The sequence below is a fragment of the Thunnus albacares genome, chromosome 5 (assembly GCF_914725855.1).
Source record: "Thunnus albacares chromosome 5, fThuAlb1.1, whole genome shotgun sequence".
In the NCBI taxonomy this organism is placed as follows: Eukaryota; Metazoa; Chordata; class Actinopteri; order Scombriformes; family Scombridae; genus Thunnus; species Thunnus albacares.
In genome coordinates this window covers 31,319,459-31,328,100 of record NC_058110.1, presented here as the reverse complement: position 1 = coordinate 31,328,100, position 8,642 = coordinate 31,319,459, and the positions used below count along the sequence as shown (strand labels likewise).

Genomic DNA, 8,642 nt, shown 5'->3' with positions numbered 1-8,642 from the left:
TGTGTCCGACTTGATCCCGACTTGCTCTGACGTCATGCACACGAGGACAACGATAACCTCACGAGATCAAGGCGGCCGCAGTTTTTAGAGCCAGGCGCCACAGCTTCTCTCCATCGAGACCTCAGGGCATGATGGGAAACGCCTGGCTGTCACCTGATTGGCTCAGGTGTTTGATCAACAACATGACGTTTTATCTCCGTTTGTTTGTTTGTTTTTAGAGAGAGGCTGAACTGAGAGGTTGTGTAAAGGGTCAGTATAAGATAAATAACAATAATAATAATAAGTTTTTTTAGTATAGCACCTTTCACAGAAATAAAATTCACAAAGTGTCTCACAGGGATAAAAGTTAAAATTAAGACCTCAAAAACATTGCCACAAATTAAAGTTAACAAAACAAAACACAGGCAGCAGGTTACCTCAAGAAGAAACAAACAAACGAACAATCACTTCACAACACACTCAACTCAAGATGACACAAAAGCCAATTTAAAAAGATAAGTCTTCAGTTGTTTTTTAAAAGCATCTATGGAGAATGCAGACCGAATATGTAAAGGAACAGAGTTCCATAGTGTTGGAGCCACATTTGCAAAGGCACAATCACCTTTAGTTTTCAGCTGAGAGCGAGGGACAACCAGTAGGTCCTGGTCAGAAGACCTAAGTGACCTACTGGTGATATAGGGATGGATAAGATTATTGATTTACTCAGGTGTCTGCCCATGCAGGGCTCTATATGTGATAACAAGAACCTTAAAATGAATCCTAAAACGGATGGGAAGCCAATGCAAAGAACTTAAAATAGATGTAATGTGAGTCATCCTGCTGGACCTGGTTAACAGCCTTGCAGCAGCATTTTGGTCCATTTGTAGACGGTTCAGAGATGATTTGCTGTGTGAAGATGGAATTACAATAGTCCAAGCGGGATGATATGAAAGCCTGAATGACCATTTCATTTAAATAAGGAGTCGTTTGAACTTTAAAACATGCAAAAATATTCCAGCAGAGCCCCAGATTTAAACTATAGACCTGGAAATGTGCATCATATTTCCCCTTTAAATAATTTATTTGATTTATCTTGTTGAGCACTATTTGAAATACACCATCAAACTTGTTTCATGGTCTTGATTTTTCTTCTTAAGATATTCCATCTACTTTTCAGCAGCGAGATAATAAGAATAAGGCCTAAAGAGTAGATTACATGGTTGTCACTCTAATACATAGCAATGTGTCTCTAAGGACTGCAATCCTAGTCAGAAAAGTATTTTTGAGGAGTAGGTTTCAGCATCAGTTTGTGTCTCCTCTCCTTAGCAATCTATAAAAACTGCCTGAACTCTTTGAATTTGATTGCAAAGCTGATTGGACAACAGCTCTCAACTCTTTATTATTATTATTATTATTTATCTGTGTTGCATAGTTTTTTTTGGATCTACTGGTAGTGCATGTTCTGTGTTTGCCATTCAGGGCGGTGACCACAGCCACTACTAACGTCACATGCACAGGAATGGTCTGTCCAAACTTTTGACATATATGCATATAAACCCAATGCCGCCAGTACAGAATGATAAATCCATTATTCATACTCATATGACAATATAAGGAATTCTCAGGGGAGAAGCTGGGATAACATGTGAGTCCAGGTCAGCAGAGGTCCATCTGCTCCGGGGGAAGTGTGTTTAATGAGTCCTCTGTGGTCTCCTGGTTCCTTGAGCCTTTGGAGCCTTTAGGTAGCAACGATAAATAAACGACATTATAGAACACAAAAAACAATTCCCACCGGCGTTTCTGTTACTTCAGTATCTTTATCATCTTTATCTGGGGAGTTTGCTGAGTGTATATATATATATATATATATATATATATATATATATATATATATATATATATATATATGCTCTTTTTCAGTCACTTATTTCATAATCACACACAAACACATTTTACAGCAGCTACAGTGTTCACAAGAGTTCATCGATTTAGGTCATTGTGTAAAATAAGCATTGTTTATTAGTAATTCCACCCAAACTGTGACATTATGGATTTATAATAATACCGTATTTATCTAACAGGACATAGTTCACTGTCAAAAGGTGTTTGTAACAGCTTTTAGAAAACTACTAATTTGTATCTTTAATGTGCAATTTGTCATTTTTGGTCTCTCTGAGCTAATGAATATCTACTTTTTCTTTATTGTTCTGATTCTGTAATGCTCACTAATGCTACTGATGCAGGCCAAGAAATAGATCTGCCTTGAGTCTTGTTATTGGCCTAAAGTCCTTTTTGTTGTTGTTGTTTTGTTAGTTTTCTTTTTCTTGGAACTGTTAAAAGGCATCTGCAGTTAACTGTATCTTTGTCATGTGTCATTGCACATTATGATAGACCTTTTCAAAAAAAAATTTGAGCATGACATCACATGCAAGAGTCAGTGGACGGCTGGAGTGATCATGTGTGCTTGTCAGCTGTGTTCAATTCGTGCTCCTTTCAGACTGTCAAGACTTTAAACAATCTGTGTAGAAGCTGGTCTTCATATTTAGGATGTCTGATCCTTTGTAGCTTTCAATAATCTTCAGACCACCTTTATATTTAGTGATGTTTCATAATTACCTGTCATTTCACTATACATAAAACTGCTTCAGCCATCGCCAAAGTAACGTATGCTCTAAACTGAAGCTGTAAAAACAATGAAAAATGACTAAGCCATGCTAGTGCCACACACACACACACACACACACACACACACACACACAGGTTAGGTCTGGAAGCAATCTTCCACGATAAAAATTATCATCATCTACAGACATAATCTAGTATTTCAAGCACAGGTAAATTGAAAAAAAAAAGACATTTCTAGGGAATCACCCTGGTTTCCAAAAACTAATTTGGAGGCAGTTGGTACAGAACACAGAGAGCTTGCAGTATGTGTGTAAACAGATAAGCGCTTTATATTACTGTGTCTCAGCCAGAACCTGGTTGTTTTTGTGATCTGAAGGACTCAAATGAACCAATCTGATGCCAGACAGAGAACCCAGCAGAGAGACCCATGGAGTCCTGAGTTTACTGCTTGACCAGGCATCAAACGGACACAGTTACAGCCAGAAAACCACTAATTTAAGACTCGCCAACACACACACACACACACACACAATAGTTCATTAGCTGCAATTTGGCTGATTGGATCAGCTCAGGTCACAAAAACAACATATGACTTTGGCTGTTGAAGAAAAAAGTCCACTTTAAATCACTGTGACAGTGTTGAAAACACTGCTGACCTTTTCCCGGGTTCATTTTCTTGTTTGGTTATTTTTCTTTTCCAGTGAAAAGGTGCTGTGCGTTCTGTAAAAATGTCTGAGAGATCTGTTTGATGTCAACTGTGTACTGTACGTGTGTGGCTGCCATTACAACCTAATGCTTTGATTTTTTACTGATATATAAGTGTATTTAAGTGTTGAGAAGATGACTCACAAATGTAGTCATTGCTATCACTCTTTACTCTGCTATAGTTGTAATATGATCACTGTAACTTGTTCAGATTTTGATAAAAAATGATTATTGTATTGCATAATATGTAGTGCATTTTTCCACTGTGAAACCTGAAACAGCATATTCTTTTTTTCCTAATGTTACTGCAGTGCAGCTTCTACAAAACCAATCTGTTTCTGTCAAGGAGGAGTTCAGTAATGTTTCTCACCAGGATCTATAACAGGCTGAGGTACTGCATGGTTTGTTTTATAATCTGGAGATTCAACAGTTTCCTTGTGCTGCGGTGGACAGCTGTTTTTGAACCTGGGGCAATTTGCACATATTGCTCACATGCAGATCCCAAATGCTGCCATCATTAAATCTCACAAATGATTGTTGTTTGTTTATTGTAGGTAAGTTTCAAGCTCATGCATGAATCACAAGTATGTAATATTTGTTTTGAACAGTACAGTGTGTCAAAGTAAACATGGGAGGAAATAATCTCTTTGTATTTGGTGAAATGGTTAGCTGAACACGAATTATATTTTGGATTGATATTCTTATCTTCATGCAATGAATATTCAAAACACAAAAATAACTCTACTTATTACAGCCTCATCTGCCAATTAATACTTTATTTATGATTTAAGACAAGGCAAAAACAATTTTGTTGTTCATTGTATGCTGCAGTTTTCTCCTGGCCATTTCCAGCTGACTTCACTGAGTTCACTTTTGTTCAACTTCAACCACTGAATTTTCACCACTGGCCAAAAGAAACACTGATGAATTTAGAAATACAGAAGTCCTTATTCTAGCACTACAATGTCACACAACCGGAGTATAAACCACACGTGGTTGCTCTGCTTAAAAGGCCTATTTATTTATCACCCACATCAGAGCCATGACATCACCTTTTTTGGCCTATGTACTGGAACATTTCCCCTGACAGAAAGCTAATGTGACCATACCTTGTTAATGGGAGGTCATGAGTTGACAGGAAGAGGTTGTATCACTCTATGATCATGTGTTTATGTCACCCTCTTTAGATGTTTGACTGCAGGTTCTGCTTTATCATCCTTCAGGATCAAACTAAGAAAACACGGATGACACACAGTATAAACACACATGTATATACAAACGGTTACACTGAACACTGTAGCCTATAGTGACACAATGTATGTAGGTTCAGGGCGCACAAACATGCACAGAGCAGTTCGTCTTTCTGATCCAAATGCGCATACAAGATGGGATAGGGGGCTTCTTGTCACATGGGTAAGTTGTCCCATTGTTAATATTTTCACCGTCAAAGGGCGCTACTTAAAAGTGGAATACTAGTTTTGTGCATCTACTTGGTCAGGGAAGGATTTACCATTTTTCACCTTCAAAGTAAAAAAAAAAAAATTGAACTTGACATTTTTGGTAATAATCTTCTTCGAGTTATAAATCTTCACAAGTATTCACCCTACCACCTGATGTGATGCTAAGGGCAGTGAGGCAGGTGAAGTTGGCAAATAAATCAATCAGGAGTACAGCGTAGGATTATAACGTTAACTACCATACGCTGGCTCGATACTGCAAGACATTCACTGCAGCTGAAACAGAAAGTCATACAGCCATCCCAACTACGGTGGTTGGGTATAAATCTCCACGGCAGGTTTTTAGCCCCAGACTTGGAGCTGCGGCTTGAGCAGGACCTCTATTTTGGTTTGTCGCCAACTGAAGTGAGAAAGCTAGCATATGACTTTGCGGTGGCACGGGAACTCCGGTTTCCACCAGCCTGGGCTGAAAAAGAATAAGCCAGCAGCGAGTGGTTTACATGCTGCTTAAAGTGGCACCCTACATTCCCTCTTAGAAAGCCAGAGGCAACTAGTCTTGCCAGGGCAAGTGCTTTTAACAGCGTAATTTAGGTGTGCCAGAACTGCGATTCCGATGATGAGTCTGACTAGTAAGATTTGAGATTTCTTTGTTTTATTTGAAATGATTTTCCAATTGTTGTAGTTGGGGCTGATTTAAAAGCCACGTTCCTATACTGATTCAAGTTCAAAGATTAATCAATCTTTTTTTCTGTAGAAAAACAACAACAATGAACTGGTTCTTGTTTTATTTGTTACAAAATCCAGTGTAACGTCTTACCCCACATAGTGTGACAGCTTACCTGCTGATGGGGAAACGTGTCAAATGTACCGCCAAGCGGCTGCTGCCAGGGCTGAGAAATGAAGCCAGTGTGGAAGTGCCAAAAACTGCAGTTCCTTGAATGACCACTTGAGGCTCCAAAAGCGAGTCAGTCCCCATAGACCCCCATGTTAAAATGCCCAACTTTACAGCGGAAATAAACATGTTTACAGCCTGGTACAAACAACGGTTTTGGTCTCGGTAGCTAATTTCCACTTTCATGACAACTGTACGGGGCATGATTTTTTTTTATAACTCACGCATTTAAATTTTATGAAGGCATAAAGTTATGCTTAATGAAAAACATGGCTGCTTTGAGTAACAGGTCCGCTAGCCGCTAGGTGGCTTGTTTCAGCCATTCGGCCTGCCTCTTTGCCCATTTTCGATTGGCTGGGAGTTAGGCAGCGTCACACACTGCCAAGATGGCGATGGTCGGAGCTGCTCACTTTGAGCTTCAAAACTGCTCTTCAGAAACCAACAGGTGACGTCATGGTAACTACGTCCATATTTTTATACAGTCTATGGTACACACTCATTGTTTTAATGTCTATAACTCTGTACTGAAATAAGATATGAAAATGAAGTGAACACAAAATACATGCCTGAGACTTTGTTCTTTCATCTGGTATGCAACTTTAACAATCTGATGTATTGACCCCAAGATATATAAAAGGGTGTGAAAAGTGTGACAAGATGCCCCGGTCTCCCCTACTATAGTGCGGAGATGGAGAAGAGAGGAGGAGGGGGTGGGGTGGGGGGGTGTTGAGCCCTCATCGATCTGTCCGAGAGAGAGAGAGAGAGAGAGGGAGGGAGAGGGAGAGAGAGTCAAGAAAAGAGTGGAAGAAAGCGCAGCGCCTGGCTGCATCTTTATCCCAGCAGACCCCTCCCCTCTCTCTCTCTCTCTCTCTCTCACACACACACACACACCTCTCTCTCTTTCCCTCTCTCTCTCTCCTCTCTCTCTCTGTCTGTCTCTCCGTCTGCCTGCCAGCTGATGATGACTGGAGGTGAAGCCGTTTTTTCTCTCCCCTCGTCATCCCGGGGAAACCTGGACGGACGGACGGACTGACGGCGGTTTTGGATTTTTGGCTACTTCTTGGTGATGACAGCGGGAGGAAACAGCGAATTTAAAGAAAACACACCAAAACCGAGAGAAAGAGGGGACAGAACCCAGCACAGTGCACAGTAACGCAGAGAGAAACATAACAACTTCCAGTGTCCTCAGGGCGGTCTGCGGGGTGCTTTGGAGCTGTTGACACCGGAAAGGTAGGATGTTGCACAGCCGGCTGCAACAATATAAAAACAAATACAACATTTATTCACATCTTCATATATGTGCATATGCATCTGTATTCTGGACCACCACGGTGCGCACTGCGTGTGAAAACGCGCCTCTGTCCGTCTGCAGTCTGTCACTGTGTTTATGTTGAGCTGCTTCAGCTGGAAGGTTGCCATAACCCACTGTATAGATAGCTCACTGATGGTGGCGGCGCACGGCGCGTGCGTGACGTACTTATTTTAAAGTGTTATATTTGCGTCGGTTTACGGTGCACATATGTGTTTGCGGTGCGGTGTGTGGTGTTTGTGTTTGTAACACTTGTTTCACCTTGTGGTGCGTTTAAGTGACGGTTACATGTAAGAGAGAGGAGGATGTTTGGTGCATTTAACTGTGTTTAATTAAAACACCTGCTCTGATTGAGGTGCATCAGTGTCTACTTTTGTAAGTGTGTGTGGGAGCTTCTTGCGTTTTCTTTCAACACTTTGTCATGGTGTCTCTACTGCAAAAGCGTGTGTGTTTGTCTGATTGAGTGACTGTAACAGTTACTGCTGAGGTACTTTGCAGTAGATCCGTTTGGAAGTGTGTTAATGACAAAAATGCGCATGAAACAAATTCAAGAGCACTTTTGGGAGGTTACACACGTCAGTAAAGTACAGAAGTTGTGAGAGATCTTGTTTGAGATTTGGAGAAGTTCAGAAAATGATGCTTGGTAACAATTTTTGATTAACAGGTTTCAACAGGACACATGTGTATCTTAGTTATCAGTCTCAAATTTATTTCACAGTCAACTTGTATGTTTGTGGATGAAACCTCCTGTGGTGTTTCACAGGGTGGAGTTAGATGACTGTTTACTTCCAGGTCAAACCCACTGCAGTTTGTTTTGCTGACAGGTGAACTTCGCATGTGAGGGGTAAAGAAAGCAGCTTTGAAGATAGCGAGGAAAGAATAACTTGCACAAACAATTCACAATCTTCTGTCCTCACGGCTATTCTCCTGATTCTGACCTGACTTATGGATGCGTCCCTGCATCCTCAAGTCATGACTTACAGATGAATATGTGCTTAAGTTTGTTTTGAGCTTTTTCTACAGTCATCAATAAACTTCTGTAGAGTTGCAGTATAGTTTAGCTTTATTAGAAGCATTACAGCGAACTGTCTTCTAAATAATCATAATATGGTCCCAAACTCTTATTGGAAGAAATGCAGGAGGTCTGTCTTTGATTTACAAAAACAAAAAGGAGAAACAAACAAAAAAAAACCCTCTATATACAGCCAAATCAAGTCACAGTTTTAGCCACTTAGCCTCTTTAACTAATAAATTTGGCTAAGTGATCGATCGATAGGTTAGATCTCAACAATCTCAAATTAAAATCCACTTACTTGCTTGTTCCAAAGCTTGTGACCAATTCACACAGCCTTCATCTGCAGATGGAGTTTACTCAGTTGTCATGAAGGTGCAGATATTCAAACTTCCCATTACTCTGAGCCAAGATTAAAAGTTGAGCTTTTTCACAGATGGTATTATGTTATGATATCTTGTATCTATTCTTTATTTAGACAAATTCACCAGCACTATTGTCTCTTTGCAGATGAATGCAGTCATCTCTTAGCGCTTAAAGATGAAAGCATATTTGTGTGTAGTATATAATGCCAGGGATGCTGCATTTTCCAGTAATGACTAATGAACTAATCCCACATTAAAAAACCACAACAAAACAAAAAAAAAAAGCTGATCAACTAAG

The 8,642-nt window shown here is 40.1% G+C and overlaps 1 protein-coding gene across 2 annotated transcripts in view; it reads left to right on the top strand.

Annotated features, from left to right (window-relative positions):
* The first annotated feature begins 6,230 nt into the window (after positions 1-6,230).
* Positions 6,231-8,642, top strand: part of oprl1 (opiate receptor-like 1) — a 103,813-nt gene continuing 101,401 nt past the window's right edge. For both annotated transcript variants that reach the window (XM_044352388.1, XM_044352387.1), the window contains exon 1: positions 6,231-6,888. The gene's annotated coding sequence lies outside the window, so the exon portion shown is untranslated. The remainder of the gene's footprint in view (positions 6,889-8,642) is intronic.